The sequence below is a fragment of the Zingiber officinale genome, chromosome 2B, assembly GCF_018446385.1.
Source record: "Zingiber officinale cultivar Zhangliang chromosome 2B, Zo_v1.1, whole genome shotgun sequence".
In the NCBI taxonomy this organism is placed as follows: domain Eukaryota; kingdom Viridiplantae; phylum Streptophyta; class Magnoliopsida; order Zingiberales; family Zingiberaceae; genus Zingiber; species Zingiber officinale.
In genome coordinates, this window is record NC_055989.1 from 336,642 (window position 1) to 362,270 (window position 25,629).

Consider the following 25,629-nt stretch of genomic DNA (forward strand, 5'->3'; position numbering starts at 1 on the left):
AGTAGTGTGTTACAGTCAATCTCGTCCTTCTAGGACATCTACTAAACTGGTAGTGAGGACAGATTCAGCTTAAGGCTTCTGTCCAACAATGGACAATTTTATTTGAATTATTTCCAGACGAGTTTTTCTTGTGGTTCCTGGTAACTTTTACAGTCATGATGGAAAGCTCGATCTGGAAATTCAGATGTATGCATCGTCATGATGCATCAAATGTTGTTATTGTTTATGTTTATCCAAGGTGGCAAAAGACGAATAAGCTCGCCCCAACGCCCCCGCCAACCCGTCTCAGGACAAACACGGAGGAGGTAAATCTCGGACGTCTACTAGCTTTTGGAATAGTGACTAGCACATAAGGGAGACATTTAACTCGGCTACTAGTCTCGGTTTATGTTTATCCATGGTTCTGTAGAAAGTAGTTTAGTTTGTAGATGAAGTAGTTTAGTTTGGTGTCCTGTTCCATCCTGTCATGCGAGGTCATATATATTGCGTTTACTTGTGATAAAAAGCTTGAATTCGTCCAATATTTGAATTGTCTTGCTCATTTTCTGATTAAGTTATTTTAATTCTGATGTTTTGAAAAATTTAGCCATACTAATCTGATATGAAATTTGTTCAATAGTGTTAGACTACTATCTACCCAGAGGCATCCTTTTAAAATGTAACGATTATTTAACAATAAATTAAAACTTATGTTTGTCTAAATGTAACGATCGATGTAATAATAAAGAGAGGCATGCGATATCTTACTACCGCTTTAAATGTAATGCTTAATAATAAAGAGAGGCATGCGATATCTTACTACCGCTTTAAATGTAATGCTTAATAATAAAGAGAGGTTAAGAGTAAACTTCTTCTCTCTCTTTTTTTTGTCATTCTATTGTAATTTCAACGAAATTCTATGCATTTAGTAATGCTTATAAATGTGTTACGTGTTGCCTTTGTATTTTAATTTTTCTAATTGATTTTTTTGTTGACTTTAGACTTGCAATATTAGATTTTTTTAAATGTTAGGTCTTAACCCGGCATGTGAACTCATCTTGGAGTTCGAGTTGAACTTAATGTCCGAGATTTATAGTAGTTTATAGAAACATAAGTTTTTCTATGAACTGAATCTAGTTTCTATTTTTAACTTTAGTCAACGTGTTATCACTTATTCATCTCTAAACTTTCAAATGTAATATGATCCGAGACTCAGCCACTAATCTGAAACTATAGGCTATTGTCGATCCACTAATCTGAAACTAAGGAGATCCCAACCTATAGTCGTAAGCGTGCCACACACGCGTGTATTCAATGGATTACTATGCTTATGGAACATTAAATTACGAGGATATACTGAAATTTATACCTTTGCAACTGCCATCTTTTCTTTTGCACTACATGCCTCCCCCAAGCAAAGGAGCAGGCTATTGATATCAATAGAGAGACTCAACCATTCTATTGAAAGAATAAAGGAGGGCAGAAAGACAGTGTTAGAGACTGAGGGCAGAAAGTAGTGCACAATATGTTTCTTTGCTAATTATCTTTCATTAATACTTTGTACATAATATTTAATATGTCATGTCAATTGATTGTGCTTTTCACCATCACCATTTAAGACCGCTCATTAAAAAAACCGAAATGGAAAAGGCAACCAATGTCCTAGATAATTTGCCTAAATTAGCTTGTAGGCACTACTTCTGAAATTCTTTATAACCATGCTGACTAAATCCTGCTTTAGGACATTGAATGTATCCTCTCCGCTTGCATCATTCAAGGGACGTCTTAAACTTGGTAAATTGACTCCAACTAAGATGAAGGCTATTGGTCGACCCAAAGTCAACCTATCTCCTATCTGACTGAAATAAGTTGACCCTATTGATTAATTAATTGAATCAGATGGGCATTATCAATTATGTTGATATCAAAGGCTAAGAAAATGTTGGATTAGTACAATCATTGGTTACTAAGACAATGAGATATATCAGATAAATTTCATAAAAATAGCTTTGAATCTTTGATACTCAGAATTACATAGTGTTCATCTGAGATTACTTCAAATTGTTATATGGCATATCACCGGTAGCTCTGCTTAAACCCGATGGATACAACTTACCAAGTTAAAATCGCATCCATAACCGAATTTCATGATCTAGTCTGATCAAGAATTCTTGCTGAAAAAGGCTTAGAAAACTTTAATCCAATGGTTCTGCTAGGCTTACATCAGATTTTATCATAAAAATTGTGATTTCTTTTGTGAACCTCTTTTGATGGATCTTGCGGCAACTCTAGATTCTATCGTATCAATAAAGGGTTTATCTCCATTACACTCCTACCTACTTCTTGTAGAACTCTGTATTTGCCCTTTAAAGTAGATAAGTAAGCTTTATGCTTTGTTGTTTTTTTTTAATAATCTAGGTGGGACAGTACTTTTATCTTATGATAGTCAATTACTCCAAGAACTCTATATTTTTGGAATTCTTTTTTTTCTTCATATATTGTGTTATGCTGAGGCGTAACACACTATCGTCAATTAATTTTGTAATGCATCGGTTCTATGCTTTGTTGTTTTTTTTTTAATACTCTAGGTGGGACAGTACTTTTATCTTATGATAATCAATTACTCCAAGAACTCTATATTTTTGGAATTCTTTTTTTTCTTCATATATTGTGTTATGCTGAGGCGTAACACACTATCGTCAATTAATTTTGTAATGCATCGGTTCTGCTCAAAATGTTATGTGGGGTCTCGGCTACAAAAGAAACGAAAAAGTGCGGTATTTAATGTACATGATCAAATGCTTGGTAATTTAATGTGGTAAGGCATTTCATGAGCTGCATGCGCTCTCCGCTTTGGGCCACGAGCACGCCGAACCGCCTTAAATGCAGGGGTGTGTGCTGGCAATATTTTTAACGTCAATTTTAATCTAATGGTGAGGGTATAGTGACACCTTTTTTACTTCTAGATCCAATAGTCATCTTAGAATACCACGGAAAATGAAAAGTCACCTCGTAAATTATCCCTACCAAAGTTTTTAATGATGGTGATTTGATGGTGGTTGTTTTTGTCTAGCACACTCATCAGATGGTAGGAAGATCCCTGCAATACCACTGTTAGCCTTCTTCTAACTATTTTCGCTACCTTTCACTATTGTGTTCTTGCGCTCTTCTCCTTTCTCCATCTTTTGTCTTCTATCCCTGCAAAGATAAGTAAGTTGTGACTCCTTCAACTGGATTTTTCCCTCCATTTCTCTACTCTTCCGCTTTTTTTTCCTCTACAACTATGATTGCTAGTAGATCCTCCATCAGATGGTATGTGACTCAATGGACGATTCTCCTTGAAGCTGCAAGACCCAAACTACGGGAGCTTTACATCATTCCGTTAGACCATGAGATTAGGATTCCCCGACGAGATCATCGACCTAACATTCCTCCTCCCGATTTTATTACTTTCTTCTATGGTCAATTGATAGGCGGCTTACGATTTCTCATCCCCTCCATACAAGATTTAGCTCATTATTTCGGTATCTCAACTGCAACCCAACTCCTGCCGTATGATTTGCGGCGCATCCATCATCTTCCGGATATATGACATTCCCCTTAACGAAGTTATCTTCCATTATCTTTTTTACATTCGGCCTCCCGAACCTGGAACCTTCATTTTACTACCAGAAATAAATGTAAATTTTTGGGTGACTGTCCAACCTCCAACAAAGCATGGAAAGATCGATTCTTTTTCATTAAACGACCTAAACTCTATACTTGGTCTACTCTCTGGCTCGACGAACTGCACAATCAATTTAAGATGGGAGACTACAAATCGGAGCCAGTGTACTTAGAGACGACCTTCATTCTTAAGGACCTAATGTTGAACGTCATCCTCTTGGTGGAGAATGAGGCGTTGCTTCATCTGGTCGGGTTCAGCCCAAAAAATATGCCGGCTTGGGTGAGATTTTCATGTCTAGTAATTTTCTTTATGTATTAATTATCCTTTCTTTGTATTGCAAATAAAACTTTATATGACGCTTCCATCAGCAAGAAACTGAACTGGGAGTTGACATCCAACAGCGACCAGCTCATGTCGATGGATAAAGGTGAGTGTCTTATTAGGCGCTAGTTTATCTTCCTTCTCTAGTGTCCGACATCATTAATAGTGAAGGGTCTGAGTTAGCCCCGATACCGCCACTCATGCAATGCTATATTCTCTGACAATCACAGCTTCTACCCATGCGACTGATCTAACGGAGTCACCTGAGACAAGAGCTCCATCAGAGTTTCGCTCTCAGGGAAAAAGGTTAGTCCTACGACAATCATCTCCTCCTAACCTTTCTACCCCTGGTGGGAAACAAGTGCAGATTCAAGGAGAAACATTATCGAGAGTCTGGAGGCCAAATATCTCTTATGGATGACCTTACAGAGGTCGTTGAAGCAGGAGCTGCAAAGAATAAGATGATTCTGTTAGATCCCTCAAAGAGCTTGCTTCAGCACCTTCCTTAGGAAGAGTGACCCTCCTTCAGCGAGAGAAATTCACCTTACCCTCAAAAACATAACTCGGGAGATGCGTTGTCAAATGCGGGAGCGAGAGCTAAGGATAATCCCTCAACCCACAAGTAAATCACCTCCTCTCCCTTATGTGCCAGCCAACTAAGACAGAGGCTTTAGGCATGGGTTAGGTATCTCCTCCTATCAACGCCGAACAGGATTCCTCCTCTAACTTAGCTTCTCTCAAACTTAAGGCAACCGACAAACAAAAGGGGCTCAGCCCCTCTCTTGAAGAGCAATTAAAATATTATAAGGAGGATGTGATACCTTCTGATCAAAGAAAGTTGAGCATTCCATTAGTTTAAGAATACTCATGCTAGGTATCAGAACCTCCTTATAATATTTCAATTGCTCTTCAAGAGAGGGATTGAGTCCCCTCTGTCTATTGGCTGCCTCAAGTCTGAGAGAGGCCAAGTTAGAGGGGGAACTTTGTTCAGCGTCGACAGGAGGAGACATCTGACCAATGCCTAAAGCCTCTAACTTAGTTGGCACATGGGGGAGAGGAAGCGATTGGCTAGTGGCTTGAGGGGTTATCCCTAGCTCTCGCTTCCACATTTGACAATGCTTCTCCGGAGTTGTGTTTTTGAGGATAAGGCGAATTTCCCCCGCTAAAGGAGGGTCACTCTTCCTGAAGGAAGGCATTGAAGCATGCTCTTTAATTAGTCTAACGAATCTCTTCTTCTTCTTCACATCACAGCTCTCCCCTTCAGCAGCCACCTCTGCAAGGTCGTCCACATGATATATTTGGCTTCCAAGCTCTCGATGATGTTTCTCCTAGACCTTGGCTTCGTAAATACGCCCTTGACTCCCATTAGGGGTAGAAAGATTAAGAGGGGATGATTGTCGTATGATCATCCCTTTTTCCTGAGAGCAAAACTCTAATGGAGCACTTGTCTCAAGTGACTCTGTTAGATCATTCATTTGGGTAGAAGCTGCGATTACCGGAGAATATAGCATCGCATGAATGACGGTATCAGCGATTGACTCAAACCCTCACTATTAACAATGCTGGATACAAGAGAAAGAAGAGAAACTAACACCTAATGAGACTCCCTAGCTTTATTCATCAACATGAGCAGGTCGCTGGGAAGTCTAACTCCCAATTCAGTTTCTTGCTGATAGAAGCGTCATACAAAATTTACTTTGCAAGACAAAGAAAGGATAGTTAATATAAAAAGAAATCTACTAGACATGAAAACCTCACCCAAGCTACATTTTTTGGGCTCAACCCGACCAGATGAAGCAACGCCTCATTTTTCACTAAGAGGATTGCGTTGAACATTAGGTCCTTAAAAATGAAGGTCGTCTCCAAGTACACTGTCTCCGATTTGTAGTCTCCCAGCTTAAGTTGATTGTGGAGTTCGTCGAGCGAGAGAGTAGGCTAAATATAGGGTTTAGGTAGTTTAATGAAAAAGAATCTATCTTTCCATGCTTTGTTGGAAGTTGGACAGTCACCCAAAATTTACATTTATTCCTGGCAGTAAAATGAAGGTTCCAGGTTCGGCAGGCTGAATGTAAAAAAGATATTGGAAGATAACTTCGTTAAGGGGAATGTCATATATCCGGAAGATGATGGATACGCAACAAATCATACAGTGGATGTAGATGAGATAAGGAGATACAAAAATAATGAGCTAAATCTTGTATAGAGGGAATGGGAAACCTTGAGCCGCCTATCAATTGACCATAGAAGAAAGTAGTAAAACCGGGAGGAGGAATGTTATGTCGATGATCTCGTTGGGGAATCCTAATCTCATTGTCTAACGAAATGACGTAAAGCTCCCATAGTTTGGTCCTGCAACCTTAGGGAAAATCACCCATTGAGTCTCATACCACCTAATGAAGGATCTACCAACAGTCATAGTTGCAAAGGATAAAAGAAGGAAGCGGAAGAGCAGAGAAAGGAGGGAAAAATTCAATTGAAGGAGTCACAACTTACTTATATTTACAAGGACAAAAGGCACAAACGATCGAGAAAGGAGAAGAGCGCAAGAACACAACAGTGAAAGGCAGCTAAAATAGTTACGAGAAGTAGAAGACTATGATGGCGGTATCGCACAATTTCCCATCAATTGTAGGGATCTTCTCTCTACCATCCGATGAGTGTGCTAGACAAAAACAGTCACCATCAAATCGCCACGATTAAAAGCTTTGGCAAGGATAACTTAAGAAGTGACTTTTCATTCTCCGTGGTATTCTAAGATGACAGTTGGATCTAGAAGTAAAAAATATGTAATCATACCCTCACCGTTAGATTAAAATTGATGTTAAAAACATCGCCAGCACACCCTTGCATTTAAGGTGGTTTGACGTGCTCGCGTTCCAAAGCGGAGAATGCAGCTTATTAAATGTCTTACCACATTAAACCAAGTATTTGATCATGTACATTAAATACCGTGCCTTTTCATTTTTTTATAGTCTGGGACCCTACAGAACATTTGGTACAAAAACAAGACATTACAAAATTAATTGACGATAGTGTGTTACGCCTCAACATAACACAATAAATAAGGGAAAAGAAAACTCCAAAAATATAGAATTCCTAGAGTAATTGACTACCGCAAGATAAAAGTATTGTCCCATTTAGAGTATTCAAAAAAAGGGTCAGACCTGCATCCAAAGCAAGAGCAACGGGTAATTGACTCCAGGTTGATAAAACTTTGCTCTTCCACTATCCGAAGCAACAGCAACAAGGGTCAGACCTGCATCCAAAACCCAAACTAGTTTCAGTGCAAGCAAAGCAGTCAAAACTCAACATCAGAATAGAAGATTACAGAGGGATTACATTATATAACTTATAATAAAAATACTTTTGCTCAATCTGAAAACAGTATGAAATGTGAACTTTAGTATTTGTTGTAAACATCAGCAAACAAAGGTACAGAAGCATAACATCAAACTTCGATTGTCGTTATTCAAGTTACAAGAATAGATATGATCAACATTCGTGTGATGCTAGCTTTGCTATCTTTGAGGAACAAAATAACAAGAACAAACATGATGAGTATCCATGAGTAACGGATAAAAGAAGGATGTTTTCCATAACTAGGTAAATCGGTTGGCCAATGGCAACCACAAGGAAAGTATGCAATAAAATATGGGTATGTACTCGAACCATCTTCTGTACTGATACAAGTAAACAAAGCTAAGAATTGATCATGTAGCGATTTGTTGTAAATATACGGACAACAATACCGGATGAAGAATGCTAGAGTATAAAAAAATAAGTCCAGAAAATTATTAAATAAAATACTCAAATAACTGCGTCTACAATTAGTATGTGAAAATCAATCATGTGTATCACAACAAGATAAGATATTACATAGCAAAAAATTCTGAATTCTTTGACATAGAAATTACTCAATACGACCTGAAGATTTTAAAAGAAAAATAACCAAAATTAAAAACTCACGATTTTGTAACTATTTCAGCTACAAGAGGAACTTTAGAGACCATTTCCTCATATGAAGCAATTTCTGGCACCCGACACAATGCAGTAAGAAGGGTGATGGAGAGCCTCAAATATGGCTCTTTATCCTCGGCGCTACCAAACCCACCAGATCCCTTTCCCATACCTAAAAGAAAACCCAAGGAACTTGAATCATGAGAAAATAAACAAAAGTTGAAGTTATTAAGAAAAGGTCCCAAGAATTACCAGTTAAGATAAGTCTCTGAAGAAAACAAGCACCGACAGCATCATAGACCTTTAGAACAGCAGGTGTGTCGTCCCCATGACAGATTTTTGAGGTGAGAAGGAGACCGACCAGCTTTTGCTCATCCCACTGGCCTCTCAACAGCTTCAAACAATCATCCAAGGGTCCGCTCAATGCCTGAGGAAAAAAGGGAAAGTTAGCAAATGTACAATTTTTTGTGTGGATGTGATAAAGAAAGAGAAATGAGAGAGAGAGACTCACCAAGAAGGAAGAAGTATGCTTGCTTCTTGGAACGACAAGTTGAATTAGAGGAGTTCTAGTGCCCAAGTTTTCCACGGATAGGACGAAGAAGTATGTTCACCTCTCTATCTCGCAAATAGTGACAGTGAGAGGCAGAGAGGGAGAGACACAGAAGCGCAAGAGAAGTAGAAAGACAGTAGGAACAGCCTTTCTAGCCTCTGGTGGCTACGACAAGGGGCAACCAAACAAATCCATTGTTAACAGAACCTCTCCTCATTGTCAACAAAAAAACTTTAACAGAACAACGCTAAAGTTATCTCCTTTTTATGATAATTTCCCACTAGCATTCCCCGTTAAGACATAATAGATGATTTGCACTTTCTTTCCAAACAAATATTTGTTTCTAATCAAATATTTTCAAGACGAAAAAGAAATGAATTGAAAAGGCTACAACAAACCTGTGTGTTCTATTCGGTGTAGTCTCAGCACTTGATTGCTCTAGTTGTTCCTTTAATGTTGTGATATACTGTCAAATGTTATAAGTTGATGACTTTGTCAATTGAAAAATAATAATAATACAAAATTCTTTAATCATCAATTTATGGAAACAAATTAGAAACACAAGAAAATTAATGAAGTTCATATATATTTCTACCAAACTGAAAAGCCTTAGATATGATGACAACTGCATGTAGCTTAACTTGTGGCGGTTTCAGAAGGATTACAAACTTTCAAAATAGCCAACGGAAAATACTAGGAGAATAAGAAAACATAGTGGAAGAAGATCAACTTGCTAAGGAAGACACAAGTATCTGGTTTTTGGCTTTAATGTCTTAGAGATTTAAAAAAAAAAAAGAAAAAGAAAAAAGAATCCCCTTTCACTAAGGTTCCGATTGATGGTTTCCTGGTCCCAGGAAACCTAATGATCACTCGATTCGTCAATCTCTGGAAACAGTAAAAAAAAAATACAAGGAAAAGTAACGGAGGAGCTTAAATCTCTCACAATGCTAAACCTTTTAATGGAGAAGCACTCGCCGTAACTTCCATTCCGGCAAACGCTCGGCATCCTCGTTGCCAGAGTGAAGGAGAGGAAACAATGGTTAGTTTGCCGCAGTTTAAGAACTATATTAGCTGTATTCCGGAGGCTACTGCTGAGACTGCTGCGCTGTTGCCGAGGCTGCAGGTGACCGTTGCTGAGAAACGGCTACTGCCGAGTGCCGAGACTTCAGAGACACAGTTGAGTTTCCTTGCGGGGCGGGGGATGTTGGTTCTGCCCTAATTATGGGCCCCCACCATTTGATTACAACATTAAATGGACATACATGCCCCTTAAATTTTAAAAAAATTGTGACATATAAACGATATAGATGCATCTATCCAAATAAATGATCAAACGGAGGATATGCATGGGCCAAGCAACAATGAGCTCATTTAAAGGTTTGTTATGCAGTAAATTAATTGGAAATTAAATGCCTGATACCGTTCTCAGTGGTTTAATTTGATTACTAATTAATACCGACAAAATTAAGCCAAAGACACAATACATCTAGTAATATACACTATATTTGTCATGTATAAAACTTAAAAACATTCAATGCACAAATGATTTATGAAATAATTGATATCTAGGAGCATATGTAAACACATGGAAGATACATACCTGAATTAAATAGTCAAATTAAAACAATTGGATTTTTTTTTGATGAGTAATGAATGACCTTATATAACATGTATCTATTGTCATGGCTCAAACATATGTATGAAGCTGAGGGCTGAGACACAGCCGTGATGTCAGCAGCCAATCCTGCAACAAAGACAAAGAAAACAAAACGAAAAAGATAAAGAGCAACTTCATGTTATAGGTTGAAGGAATTTGATGACGCAGGAAGTTCGTCCTAATTTTCATAGAGAGGATTAAACTACAGAATTGAAGCAGTGAAATTAAATGTCAAGTAAAGTGTTTTAATCAAGAAGGAAAAGAGTAGAGAATATGTGCGTGACAGTACATCAAATAACGTTAAAGATGAAATATGCAATAATTATGATGTCTAAGAAATTTTATTTGATTATGGTCACTTTCTGATGTCCAAGGGATGAACACCTCCTTTCTCCATTTTCATTGTGAACTAATTTAGGCACCTTAGCCATGTAATTAGGAGAAGTGAATTGGATTCTTATTCGAGAAGATCTATTCTTATTATATTTTGCTAATTAATTTTTTTTGAATTATATTATTTTTGAACAAAGTCATGGGACAAAAAAAATATAATGATAAATACACAAATGATATTCTTTCTATCCCATAACTTTATTAAAAAATAATAGATTTTCAATTTTTTTGACTTAGACATACTCTTACTAATATGATTATATGATTCACATTTGATTCACAATTTAAAAATAAGGGCATAACTGAAAACAAGTGAGTATAAAAAGCATACTCTTTGTATTTTATATTGCAATTCATAAAAAGTAATACATTATAAATTAATTCAAGATGTTAAAAAAGACATCTTTTAATATTGTAAATGAATTATTAAATAATTCAAGATGATAAAAAGCATTTAAGATTATAAATCATTTATAATCTAAAAATATGGTGCAATATTATGAGAAAATATAAATTGTTAAATTAATACAATAATATTAGTGGACAAACTTGAGATTAACAGTAAAACATAATAGTGGTACAAATTTGATCATTTTTAGATTGACAATATACCAAATTTGAAATTTTGTTAGTCTTAATATTTGAACTTTACCACAATGCGAGTATCAAATATTCTTTTTCAAAACTCATGAAAATAACAAATATCCACACAAAAAATATATAATTTCATAAAAAAATACACAATCATATTAAAAAGTAATAAAAAAAATACAATTACATAATATATAATTAGATTCACATTTCTTAAATTAGACTATCTGGTAGATCATTTGACATATGTGCGCTAATTTGATTTGCCTTCTAAGAATTTCCAGATTTGGGGATTTCTAGGTACCGATCACGATGAGTGAGGTATTCGATGGCTATGAGCGTCAGTACTGTGAGATCTCTGCATCTCCCTCTCGGATGTGTATGTCTGATGCACAATTCGATGGAGGTTCAATTCAATATTTCATCTCTTTGTTATGTTTTCTTTGTTATTTCAACTCTGAAAGTATCTATGGAGTATTCAATCCTATTGTCAGAGAAAAAGAAGCAGAAAGTCTCAGAAATTAAATATGGAATAGATGATGCTGAGTCGTTTTTTATCAAGATCAATGTTCTGAAACCTTGATTTTTGGTTTCTTTAGATTCGCAAGATGGATCTTGAAGCTAGAAGCTTGCAGCCAAGCATAAAAGCTGGTTTGTCGACTAAGCTCAGGGAATATAAATCAGACATTAACAATCTGAAGAGTGAACTTAAAAGAATTTTCAATCCTAATCCTAACCAAGCTGCAAGAGAAGAGCTGCTGGAGTTCAAAGGACGGTAAGTAAAAGATCATTAAATTCTACAATGTTTTCAAAATGCCTCATAAAGCTCAAGTTTTGTATATCATTGTCCTAGCTCCTTCTTATGTTTTGAAACACTAAGAGATCAACAAAGGTGAAAGCATGTTTCTAGTACTTTTCTTTGTAATTGTGTTATCATTTGTGGTCTAAAATTCAGTCCATAGTGATACCAATCCTTCCTTGGACTACTATGTACCTTCAACATTTGCTAGATCAATATGCAATGGTTTGCTCCAATGTCAAATGAGTGGTGTTGCATCCTATAAATAGTGTGTTAATTATGCCATAAATAGATGAAATATGAATGAAATATGTCGATACTCTTGTTTATTTATTGCCATATATGATGTAGCTGAGTATTGAGCTTATTATTCTAAAGTGTCGATACAATTTGTTTTTACTCTTCAAATTCTACATGTTTGGCACTCTAAACTCTGCTACCAATGCATTAGTTGAGCAATAATAATTTGTCTAAAATTTTAATATTAATCAAATGAAAACTTTAAATAAAACTAATAATTGTAGAGGCATTGCTTGGAAAGGATCCACATATTGCCAGGAGGACAGATGAAAAGGGGCAAACTGCCTTGCATATTGCTGTGAAGGGCACAAACTGAGAAGTTGTTAAAGCCCTTGTGGATGCTGATTCAGCAATACTGATGCCTACCAGACAGAGCCGGGAACACACAGTACTGCACGTGGCAACCAGAAAAAAGCGTGTGTATTCAATGGATTTCTATGCTTATGGAACATTAAATTACGAGGATATACTGAAATTTATACCTTTGCTACTGCCATCTTTTCTTTTGCACTACATGCCACCCCCGAGCAAAGGAGCAGGCTATTGATATCAATAGAAGGACAGTGTTAGAAACTGAGGAGCTCGGTGTTTCTTAGATCCGCAGCGACAGTCTCTTCAAGACTTGCATCAACAGCGACAGTCTCTTAGATCCGCAGTGCACAATATGTTTCTTTGCTAATTATCTTTCCTTAATACTTTGTTTCTCTAGTTGGGCTATTCTACAGATTTTATGCTTGCACGGATTCATACCAAATGAACCATCTCAGCATCCTTTTATGTTCATAATATTTAATATGTCATGTTAATTTATTGTGCTTTTCACCATCACCATTTAAGACCGTCATTTAAAAAAAACGAAATGGAAAAGGCAACCAATGTCCTAGATAATTGCCTAAATTAGCTTGTAGGCACTACTTCTGAAATTCTTTAATCCTTGCTGAAGTATCTTCACTAGTTTAGGGAGTGAAGGATTTATAACCATGCTGACTAAATCCTGCTTTAGGACATTGAATGTATCCTCTCTGCTTGCATCATTCAAGAGACGTCTTAAACTAGATATCCTCTCTGGGTGTGTCATTCCCCTGTGTGCATCATTACGTAGGATATCTCAATCAGATATATTTATAACAAGCCGATCTCTATAATATATTTGAATCATTTTTGAGGGGGATGCCAAGGACTAATCAATAAATATGAAATATTTCATATTCACCAATATTATATATAAATAGAGAGGGTTCGATAGTAGTGTATCTAGATGAAATCTCATTTTTCTTAATAGTCGATAGCATGCATAATACCCGTTCACGTGTATACCAAGTCCTATGCATAATTGAGACCGTGCCAATTGGTTCGATCAGTTTTGCATCAATTTGGTACCTTAGCATTTTTCAAACAACATCAATTTGATATCAAAACGTCCTCATGCTCCATGTTCTGTCAATTTATTAGCCATCTACATGAACTTGGTAAATTGACTCCAACTAAGATGAAGGCTACTAGTCGACCCAAAGTCAACCTATCTCCTATCTGACTGAAATAAATTGACCCTATTGATTAATCAATTGAATCAGATGGACATTATCAATTATGTTGATATCAAAGGCTAAGAAAATGCTGGATTAGTACAATCATTGGTTACTAAGACAATGAAATATATCAGATAAATTTTATGAAAATAGCTTTGAATCTTTGATACTCAGAATTACATAGTGTTCGTCTGAGATTACTTCAAATTGTTATATGGCATATCACCGGTAGATCTGCTTAAACCCGATGGATACAACTTACCAAGTTAAAATCGCCTCCATAACCGAATTTCATGATCTAGTCTGATCAAGAATTCTTACTTGCTGAAAAAGGCTTAGAAAACTTTAATCCAATGGTTCTGCTAGGCTTACATCAGATTTTATCATAAAAATTGTGATTTCTTTTGTGAACTTCTTTCAATGGATCTTATGACAACTTTAGATTCTATCGTATCAATAAAGGGTTTATCTCCATTACACTCCTACCTACTTCTTGTAGAACTGTATCTGCCCTTTAAAGTAGATAAGTAAGCTTTATGCTTTGTTGGTTTTTTTGAATACTCTAGGTGTGGCAGTACTTTTCTCTTATGATAATCAATTACTCCAGGAACTCTATATTTTTGGAATTCTTTTTTTTTCTTCATATATTGTGTTATGCTGAGGCGTAACACACTATCGTCAATTAATTTTATAATACCTCGGTTCTGCTCCAAATGTTATGTGGGGTCTCGACTACAAAAGAAACGAAAAGGTGCGGTATTTAATGTACATGATCAAATGCTTGGTAATTTAATGTGGTAAGGCATTTCATGAGCTGCAGGCGCTCTCCGCTTTGGACCGCGAGCATACCGAACCGCCTTAAATGCAGAGGTGTGTGTTGGCGACATTTTTAATCTAACGGTGAGGGTATGGTGACACATTTTTTACTTCTAGATCCAATAGTCATCTTAGAATATCACAGAGAATGAAAAGTCACCTCGTAAGTTATCCCTGTCAAAGTTTTTAATGGTGGTTGGTAGGAAGATCCCTACAATTGAGGACAATACCACCGTTAGAGTCTTCTTCTAACTCCTTTCTCCATCTTCTGTCTTCTATCCCTGCAAAGATAAGTAAGTTGTGACTCCTTCAACTGGATTTTTCCCTCCATTTCTCTGCTCTTCCGCTTCTTTTTTCCTCTGCAACTATATTTGCTAGTAGATCCTCAATCAGGTGGTATGCGACTCAATGGACGATTCTCCTTGAAGTTGCAAGACCCAAACTACGAAAGTTTTACATCATTCCGTTAGACCATGAGATTAGGATTCCCCGACGAGATCATCGACCTAACATTTCTCCTCCCGATTTTACTACTTTCTTCTATGGTCAATTGATAGACGGCTTACGATTTCCCATCCCCTCCATACAAGATTTAGCTCATTATTTCGGTATCTCAACTGCAACCCAACTCCTACCGTATGATTTGCGGCATATCGATCATCTTCCGGATATATGGCATTCCCCTTAACGAAGTTATCTTCCATTATCATTTTTACATTCGGCCTCCCGAACTTGGAACCTTTATTTTACTACCAGGAATAAATGTAAATTTTTGGGTGACTGTCCAACCTCCAACAAAGTATGAAAAGATCGATTCTTTTTCATTAAACGACCTAAACTTAGAGACGACTTTCATTCTCAAGGACCTAATGTTGAATGTTGCTTCATCTGGTCGGGTTCAGCCCAAAAAATATGTCGCTGGCCGACAGCTTGGGTGAGATTTTCATGTCTAGTAGTTTTCTTTTTGTATTAACCATCCTTTCTTTGTATTGCAAAGAAAACTTTATATGACACTTCCATCAGCGAGAAACTGAACTGGGAGTTGACATCCAACAACGACCAGCTTATGTCGATGGATAGAGGTGGGTGTCTTATTAGGCGCCAGTTTATCCTCCTTCTCTAGTGTCCGACATCATTAATAGTGAAGGGTCTGAGTCAGCCCCGATACCGTCACTCATGCGATGCTATATTCTCCGACAATCACAGCTTCTACCCATGTGACTGATCTAACAGAGTCACCTGAGGCAAGAGCTCCATCAGAGTTTCGCTCTCGAGGAACAAGGTTAGTCCTACGGCAATCATCTCCTCCTAACCTTTCTACCCCTGGTGGGAGTCAAGTGCAGATTCACGAAGCTAAGGCCAAGGAGAAACATTATCGAGAGTCGGGAGGCCAAATATCTCCTATGGACGACCTTGCAGAGGTGGCTGCTGAAGCAGGAGCTGCAAAGAATAAGATGATCCTATTAGACCCTCAAAGAGCTTGCTTCAGCACCTTCCTTAAGGAAGAGTGACATTCCTTCAGCAAGAGAAATTTACCTTACCCTCAAAGACATAGCTCGGGAAATGTGTTGTCAAATGCAAGAGCGAGAGCTAAGGCCTCTCCCCTATATGCCGATAATCCCTCAACCCACAAGCAAATCGCCGCCTCTCCCCTATATGCCAACTGAGACAGAAGCTTTAGGCATTGGTCAGATGTCTCCTCCTGTCGACGCTGAACAGGATTTCTCCTCTAACTTAGCTTCTCTCAAACTTAAGGCAACCGGCGAACAGAAGGGACTCATCCCTTCTCTTGAAGAGCAATTGAAATATTACAAGGAGGATGTGATACCTTTCGATCAAAGAAAGTTGAGCATTCCATTAGCTTAAGAATACTCATGCTAGGTATCAGATACTCCTTATAATATTTCAATTGCTCTTCAAGAAAGGGATTGAGTCTCCTCTGTCCGTTGGCTGCCTCGAGTCTGAGAGAGGCCAAGTTAGAGGGGTAACGCTGTTCAGCGTCGACAGGAGAAGACATCTGACCAATGCCTAAAGCCTCTGACTTAGTTGGCACATGGGGGAGAGGAAGCGAATGACTAGTGGCTTGAGGGGTTATCCCTAGCTCTCGCTCCCGCATTTGACAATACTTCTCCGGAGTTATGTCTTTGAGGATAAGATAAATTTCCCCCGCTAAAGGAGGGTCACTCTTCCTGAAGGAAGGCACTGAAGCAGGCCCTTTAATTGGTCTAACAGATCTCTTCTTCTTCATAGCTCTCCCTTCAGCAACCACCTCAGCAAGGTCGTCCACATGATATATTTGGCCTCCAAGCTCTCGATGATGTTTCTCCTGGGCCTTGGCTTCGTAATACGCCCTTGACTCCCACTAGGGGTAGAAAGATTAAGAGGGGATGATTGTTGTATGACCATCCCTTTTCCCTGAGAGCAAAATTCTAATGGAGCACTTGTCTCAGGTGACTCTGTCAGATCATTCACATGGGTAGAAGCTGCGAATGCCGGAGAATATAGCATCGCATGAGAGCCGGTATCACCCTCACTATTAACAATGTTGGACACTAGAGAAGGAAGAAAAACTAACACCTAATGAGACTCCCTAGCTTTATTCATCAACATGAGCAAGTCGCTGGGGAGTCAACTCCCAGTTCAGTTTCTTCCTGATAGAAGAGTCATACAAAGTTTACTTTACAAGACAAAAAAAGGATAGTTAATACAAAAAGAAATCTACTAGACATGAAAACCTCACCCAAGCTGCATTTTTTGGGCTCAACCCGACCAGATGAAGCAACACCTCATTCTTCACCAAGAGGATTGCGTTGAACATTAGGTCCTTAAGAATGAAGGTCGTCTCCAAGTATACTGGTTCCGATTTGTAGTCTCCCAACTTAAGTTGATTGTGGAGTTCGTCGAGCCAGAGAGTAGGCTAAGTATAGGGTTTAGGTAGTTTAATGAAAAAGAATCGATCTTTCCATAGTTTGCTGGAGGTTGGACAGTCACTCAAAAATTTACATTTATTCCTGGCAGTAAAATGAAGGTTCCAGGTTCGGCAGACTGAATGTAAAAAAGATATTAGAAGATAAATTCGTTAAGGGGAATGTCATATATCCGGAAGATGATGGATACGCAGCAAATCATACGGTGGTTGCATATGAGATAAGGAGATACAAAAATAATGAGCTAAATCTTGTACAGAGGGAATGGGAAACCTTGAGTCGCCTATCAATTGACCATAGAAGAAAGTAATAAAATCGGGAGGAGGAATATTAGGTCGATTATCTCGTTGGGGAATCCTAATCTCATTGTCTAACAGAATGGCGTAAAGCTCCCATAGTTGGTCCTGCAACCTCAGGGAAAATCACCCATTGAGTCTCATACCACCTAATGAAGGATCTACCAACAGTCATAGTCGCAGAGGAAAAAAGAAGGAAGCGGAAGAGCAGAGAAAGGAGGGAAAAAATTAGTTGGAGGAGTCACAACTTACTTATCTTTGCAAGGACAAAAGAGGCACAGACGATGGAGAAAGGAGAAGAGCGCAAGAACACAACAATGAAAGGCAACAAAAATAGTAACGAGAGGTAGAAGACTATGATGACGATATCGCACAATTTCTCTAAGTCATCAATTGTAGGGATCTTCTCTCTACCATCCGATGAGTGTGCTAGACAAAAACAGCCACCATCAAATCGCCACCATTAAAAGCTTTGGCAAGGATAATTTACGAAGTGACTTTTCATTCTCCGTGGTATTCTAAGATGACTGTTGGATCTAGAAGTAAAAAATGTGTCATCATACCCTCACCGTTACATTAAAATTGACGTTAAAAACGTCGCCAGCACACACCCCTGCGTTTAAGGTGGTTCGGTGTGCTCACGTTCCAAAGCGGCGAGCGCTTGCAGCTTATTAAATGTCTTACCACATTAAACCAAGTATTTGATCATGTACATTAAATACCGTACATTTTCGTTTTTTTGTAGTCTGAGACCCTACAGAACATTTGGTACAAAAACAAGGCATTACAAAATTAATTGACGATAGTGTGTTACGCGCCTCAACATAACACAGTAAATAAAGGGAAAAGAAAACTCCAAAAATATAGAATTCCTAGAGTAATTGACTACCGCAAGATAAAAAGTATTGTCCCATTTAGAGTATTCAAAAAAAGGGTCAGACCTGCATCCAAAGCAAGAGCAACAGGTAATTGACTCCAGGTTGATAAAACTTTGCTCTTCCACTATCCGAAGCAACAGCAACAAGGGTCAGACCTGCATCCAAAACCCAAACTAGTTTCAGTGCAAGCAAAGCAGTCAAAACTCAGCATCAGAATAGAATTACAGAGGGATTACATTATATAACTTAAAATAAAAATACTTTTGCTCCATCTGAAAACAGTATGAAATGTGAACTTTAGTATTTGTTGTAAACATCAGCAAACAAAGGTACAGAAGCATAACATCAAACTTCGATTGTAGTTATTCAAGTTACAAGAATAGATATGATCAACATTCGTGTGATGCTAGCTTTGCTATCTTTGAGGAACAAAAAAACAAGAACAAACATGATGAGTATCCATGAGTAACGGATAAAAGAAGGATGTTTTCCATAACAAGAACCATTTTCTGTACTGATACAAGTAAACAAAGCTAAGAATTGATCATGTAGCGATTTGTTGTAAATATACTGACAACAATACCGGATGAAGAATGCTAGAGTATAAAAAAATAAGTCCAGAAAATTATTAAATAAGATACTCAAATAACTGCGTCTACAATTAGTATGTCAAAATCAATCATGTGTATCACAACAAGATAAGATATTACATAGCAAAAAATTCTGAATTCTTTGACATAGAAATTACTCAATACGACCTGAAGATTTTAAAAGAAAAATAACCAAAATTAAAAACTCACGATTTTGTAACTATTTCAGCTACAAGAGGAACTTTAGAGACCATTTCCTCATATGAAGCAATTTCTGGCACCCGACACAATGCAGTAAGAAGGGTGATGGAGAGCCTCGAATATGGCTCTTTATCCTCGGCGCTACCAAACCCACCAGATCCCTTTCCCATACCTAAAAGAAAACCCAAGGAACTTGAATCATGAGAAAATAAACAAAAGTTGAAGTTATTAGGAAAAGGTCCCAAGAATTACCAGTTAAGATGAGTCTCTGAAGAAAACAAGCACCGACAGCATCATAGACCTTTAGAACAGCAGTTGTGTCGTCCCCATGACAGATTTTTGAGGTGAGGAGACCGACCAGCTTTTGCTCATCCCACTGGCCTCTCAACAGTTTCAAACAATCATCCAAGGGTCCGCTCAATGCCTGAGGAAAAAAGGGAAAGTTAGCAAATGTACAATTTTTTGTGTGGATGTGATAAAGAAAGAGAAATGAGAGAGCGAGACTCACCAAGAAGGAAGAAGTATGCTTGCTTCTTGGAACGACAAGTTGAATTAGAGGAGTTCTAGTGCCCAAGCTTTCCACGGATAGGACGAAGAAGTATGTTCACCTCTCTATCTCGAAAATAGTGACAGTGAGAGGCAGAGAGGGAGAGACACAGAAGCGCAAGAGAAGTAGAAAGACAGTAGGAACAGCCTTTCTAGCCTCTGGTGGCTACGGCTGTGTGCACGACAAGGGGCAATCAAACAAATCCATTGTTAGCAGAACCTCTCCTCATTGTCAACAAAAAACCTTTAACAGAAAAACGCCAAAGTTATCTCCTTTTTATGAATAAGAAAACATAGTGGAAGAAGATCAACTTGCTAAGGAAGACACAAGTATCTGGTTTTTGGCTTTAATGTCTTAGAGATTTAAAAAAAGAAAAAGAAAAAGAAAAAAGAATCCCCTTTCACTAAGGTTCCGATTGATGGTTTCCTGGTCCAGGAAACCTAATGATCACTCGATTCGTCAATCTCTGGAAACAGTTAAAACAAAAATACAAGGAAAAGTAACGGAGGAGCTTAAATCTCTCACAATGCTAACCCTTTTAATGGAGAAGCACTCGCCGTAACCTCCATTCCGGCAAACGCTCGGCATCCTCGTTGCCAGAGTGAAGGAGAGGAAACAATGGGTAGTTTGCCGCAGTTTAAGAACTATATTAGCTGTATTCCGGAGGCTACTGCTGAGACTGCTGCGCTGTTGCCGAGGCTGCAGGTGACCGTTGCTGAGAAACGGCTACTGCCGAGTGCTGAGACTTCTGAGTTTCCTTGCGGGGCGGGGGATGTTGGTTCTGCCCTAATTATGGGCCCTCACCATTTGCTTACAACATTAAAGGGACATTTATGCCCCTTAAATTTTAAAAAAATTGTGACATATAAACGATATAGATGCATCTATCCAAATAAATGATCAAACGGAGGATATGCAAGGGCCAAGCAACAATGAGCTAATTTAAAGGTTTGTTAAGCAGTAAATTAATTGGAAATTAAATGCATGATACCGCTCTTAGTGGTGTAATTTGATTACTAACCATAATACACCTAGTAATATACACTATATTTGTCATACATAAAACTTAAAAACATTCCATGCACAAATAATTTATGAAATAATTGATATCTAGGAGCATCGGTAAACACAAGGAAGATGCATACTTGAATTAAATGGTCAAACTAAAACAATTGGATTTTTTTTTATAAGTAATGAATGACCTTATATACAATGTATCTACTGTCATGGCTCAAACATATGTATGAATCTTTCCATATTCTAATCATAATTTCTCATGATCAATCGACCAAACACCAACAAAAACTTAAATATTTTAATTAAAAATATTTAAATTTATATATTTAAGTTCAGTTGAAACTGAACCAGGCACAACTAGCTAGTACAACAGTCGTCCATACAAAAGAAAATTAGAGCAATATTTATAATTGGCCTTTAAAACTAAAAATGAAAGGACAAGCTACTAGCTTCATTCAAATAAAATGTTTATAATCCCTTGAATTCACTACGTTAATTAAAATATGTGCAGATATTTTGATTATTCACTCTTTATCTTTGTCTTTGTCTTTTTTTTTTTCTTTTCTTGTATAGGATTTAATTAAAACTCACATGCTTAATATAGATCAATAAAATTATAAAGAATCCCTTAAAACCTCATTCAAGGTCTTTGTTCCTCGTTGAACTTGTAAGTTCTTAGTGACTTATATCTATTTTTTGGGGGCAGCTTTGGGAGCGACTTTAGTAGTAGTGATCACCCTCGTGAGGGGTGGTGGTGGCAGAGGCAATACTCTTGGTGGCAACTCAATTGGTGTAGACAGAGACTTTGGGGGCTTCGGCCCGTTGAAGGTCTCATGGGAGGATGTGATCGGTGGTTGAGCGGATGGTTGGAGCGAAAGCAAGAGGGAGGAAGCACAGACAAACGTCATCATCAAAATCATCACCACGAGAGCCATTGTCGAAGATGAAGATTACTAGTAGGTGGGAGGAGCTTATAAAAGAGAAGAGGAGGGGCAACACATGTGAGTTGGCATCGGCAACCATGTGAACCGACGCCGATAACTTCCATGTGAACAATTACCCTTGCAAAAAAAGACAAGGCCATCTTACAGATGACAAAACCTGTTAGGTTGAAATGAGGAGCTAAATATTAATAAAGATTAAAAATATTAAATATGTATAATATGTTTAATATTAAACCTAGTAAATATGTAAAATAATTTAAATTTGAATGAAAATAGAAATAAATGTATTTTCAGGAAAAAAAAATCAAAAAGTAAATATTATGATTGTTTGACGGAAAATAAATAATAAATATTTATTTGAGTACAATATGATATTAAATTTTCTACTTAGTCCAATAGACTTTAAATGAGTCACAATTATTGGGCCGGAGAGATGAGTAGATCTGATGTTAAAATTAAAATATTTTTGTAAGTTAGTTTGATGGGCTGATACAGTTTGTTTAAATATAGGATGATACTATCAAAAATTAAATAAAAATTCTATTTCAATTAGCGTGAGCCTCAAGTCTTTGAGGCTAATGGTCAATTTGTTTTGATCGATAAAGAACATTTCATCAAACTAACTCTAACTCTAACTCTTAACTTTGAAAGAATTGAGAAAAAAAATACCCCCTCCGATATGGTGGGAAAACTTAAGTGCTAATTTCAAATAATAAAATCATATGAGTTAAGACTAACGATCTAGAATGATGTCTACCATTTATCTAGCTTCTCCTAAATATCAATCAAACTAAAAGAGTCTCTCCTATGTGAACAAACGTTTCACAAGTAAACTCATACAGCTCAAGATAATGTGTATCAACAAATGCATCATGAATTCTTCTTCCTTTAGCCAAGATCTAGCACCAGGATGTGCCTGTCCTCCTCACCAACCTATCCCCATTTGTCTTGAGTTATATAGCTCTTCCGATGACGGGACCTGAGCTTCTGATGTAGGTTTGCATGTAAGTTATTACTGATGCCTCTGCGATCATTCAACAACTAGTTAGCCAAAATTCTTCAGTGAGTGAAATTTCAATGTTCTAATCTTAAGCATAGCTAGATCCACGATGTACTCCACAGTGTTTTAAAACCAGTTAAGTGTATGGATTGCTGATACACTACCTCATGTTTACTTTTATGTTTACCCTAGAATTGTGTCTTATTCATCATCCATTTTGACAATTAAGGTTTGATGATAATGAGTCATTCCTGTTGGGATCTTAGATGGCTAGAGGGGGGGGTGAATAGCTCCTTTAAAAACTTAAACGAAAACTTCTACACAGATAATCGTTAGCACAGCGGAATTGGACAACTAAAGGAGAGAAAAACACAAGCACACTAACACTAGGATTTACGAGGTTCGGGGATAACTTGCCCCTACTCCTCGGCGTGTCCGTAAGGTGGACGACTCCTTGATCTTCGGTAGATCGCACCCCGGATAAACTCCGGCTAAAGATCCTCCTTCTCGGTGGAGTAACCTCTCCACAAAGATCACAAGAGTAGATTTGAAAGTGAAGCACAATTACTTACAGAGTGTGGCTAAAGGATTGAACAGTTTAACTTACAGCCACGAAGTAGAAAAACAACGACAGGAGGAATCAGCCAAGAGCTCAACAAAAACGCACAGCCTCTTGCTTGAACGACAGAGAGAGTTTTTTCAGACAGTTAGCGATCCTCTCCTCTTCCTCCTTCTTATTTCTCTGCTTTCTTCACTGCGTTTGCCTGCATCGAATCACTGCAAACCAGTAGCGTATCACTGTCGCCAAACCAGGCGTCGCCAATCACGCTTCTTCCTCATCTGAACTCACACCAATACCATCCTTGGTCTTCACTGGTGTCTCTGAGCTCGAACCAATAAGGAAGAGTCAAGCTGATCGCAACCAGTGAGCCAACTGAACAAGCCAGTGAACGTTGACCCTTCTTTTGCACAATTTGCAGCGATAACCAGTAGAAAAATCATTTTGTTTTATTCCTTTGATAGTCATTGATTTGAATTCAAACATCACCATGGTACCTGCAGCCTGTAACCAAAAAAGCTCACAAGCATATGTTAGATCAGATGCATCAGAAACGAGTCAGAAATCTCAGAGAAGTAGCAGGAGACATGCGACATCACTGTGGATCGGTCAGCAGACCGATCCATAGGTTTCTGGACCGATCAGGAGATCGGTCCGGGAAGATCCTGATCGGTCTGTGGACCGATCAGACTATGTGTGGATCGGTCCACAGACCGTTCCACGCTTTCTCAGCGTTTCTGATCACTTCTTTCTGATCGGTCTGTAGACCGATCAGATAACCCACAGAATGCTTCTGTGTGGTTACTGATCGATCCACAGACCGATCAGTTAACCCACAGAAAGCTTCTGTGTGGATCCTGATCGGTCACCAGACCGATCAGATAGCCCACAGAAAGTCTGTGTGGTTACTGATCGGTCACCCGACCGATCAGTGATCTTGGAGTATCACTGGATCGGTCTGCAGACCGATCCAGACGACCAAGGTATCACTGGATCGGTCTGCAGACCGATCCAATGCTACCGAGTGAGTTTTGCAGCTTTCCAGCCCGAAACCCTGAGGTCTTCCTGGTCCCGAGATCGAGCTATCGAGCCCTCTCTGACCTAGTCCGGAGAACGAGCTACCGAGCCCTCTCTGACCTCATCCGGTCCAGAGAACGAGCTACCGAGCCCTCTCTGACTTCGTCCGGTCCAGAGAACGAGCTACCGAGCCCTCTCTAACCATTCTGTGCCAAGTCACCATACTTGGACTTTTCCCGTGCCAAGCTCCCTGCTTGGACTTTTTACCAGATGTCTGGTCAACCTTGACCCATCTGGATTTCCCTTGCCTGGCTTCACTCACCAGGACTTTCCCTCCCAACTGATCAACCTCGATCAGTAGTCATTCTGAGTTAAATTAATATCTGATACAAACTTAAACTAGTGTCAACATCAAAACAACAGCCAAGTCAAACTGTATTAACAATTCCAATATCAATAGCAGAAACTCATCATCTTCATTTAGCTTCTTCAATAGCTGTGCTTTTGACAGAAGGGCATACATTCCTGTAGTAACTGCATGCTTTCCATACTGCCCAACCATGGTGAGCAACAAACACCTTTGCATATGCTACAATGGCAGGGTCCCTTAGGAATTTTCACTGTGTTGGCAACGAACAAAATGAAAAAGAATTAAAACACTGGGTGTCGACATCTGTAATAGTTCATTATCTAAACGATCTTCAATTTAATACATACTAAATCAACTGTTTTGGGGGAGGAGTTTGCAAAGATTTACTAATATTTACAGTAACTGAAGTTTGAAAACCAATTCTACAAATTTTAGAATCATTTCCATTTTCTGACAAATGAGATGAAGTTTATTGTTCAACCGGCAAAACAGAACATATTGTTGGAAACCAAACAATATGTAGCCGGAGATTTACAGGAAATTAGCTGAATTTAAATACTCGAATTAAATTCAGCTCACAGTTAAGATGACCTGAGCAGATAATCTCAAGCTGCTAGTAGGGGCTGGTTTTCTGACCTCAGAGTCTGAGCAATCAAAGCGTCCGAGCAGACTGAAGGATAAACAGGTAGAGCGAGAGACCGGTCGGGCAGATCAGAAGGGCGAG

General features: G+C 38.2%; 2 long non-coding RNA genes across 7 annotated transcripts; both read right to left on the bottom strand.

Moving 5' to 3' along the window:
- Positions 1-1,374: 1,374 nt before the first annotated feature.
- Positions 1,375-20,813, bottom strand: LOC122044943. 6 transcript variants are annotated; one of them, XR_006129840.1, is made up of 6 exons: positions 20,533-20,813; positions 19,960-20,241; positions 19,704-19,875; positions 19,461-19,623; positions 18,724-18,815; positions 1,375-1,437 (listed from the first exon to the last, which is right to left on the bottom strand). It is a non-coding gene; the product is annotated as an uncharacterized LOC122044943 (long non-coding RNA). The 6 variants fall into 6 exon arrangements; XR_006129841.1 differs by lacking the exon at positions 1,375-1,437 and adding an exon at positions 12,663-13,296; XR_006129838.1 differs by lacking the exon at positions 1,375-1,437 and having other exon boundaries at positions 13,906-18,815; positions 19,960-20,169.
- Positions 1,943-9,702, bottom strand: LOC122044946. The gene is made up of 6 exons (XR_006129858.1): positions 9,428-9,702; positions 8,873-8,940; positions 8,436-8,639; positions 8,177-8,351; positions 7,934-8,096; positions 1,943-7,223 (listed from the first exon to the last, which is right to left on the bottom strand). It is a non-coding gene; the product is annotated as an uncharacterized LOC122044946 (long non-coding RNA).
- Positions 20,814-25,629: the final 4,816 nt, after the last annotated feature.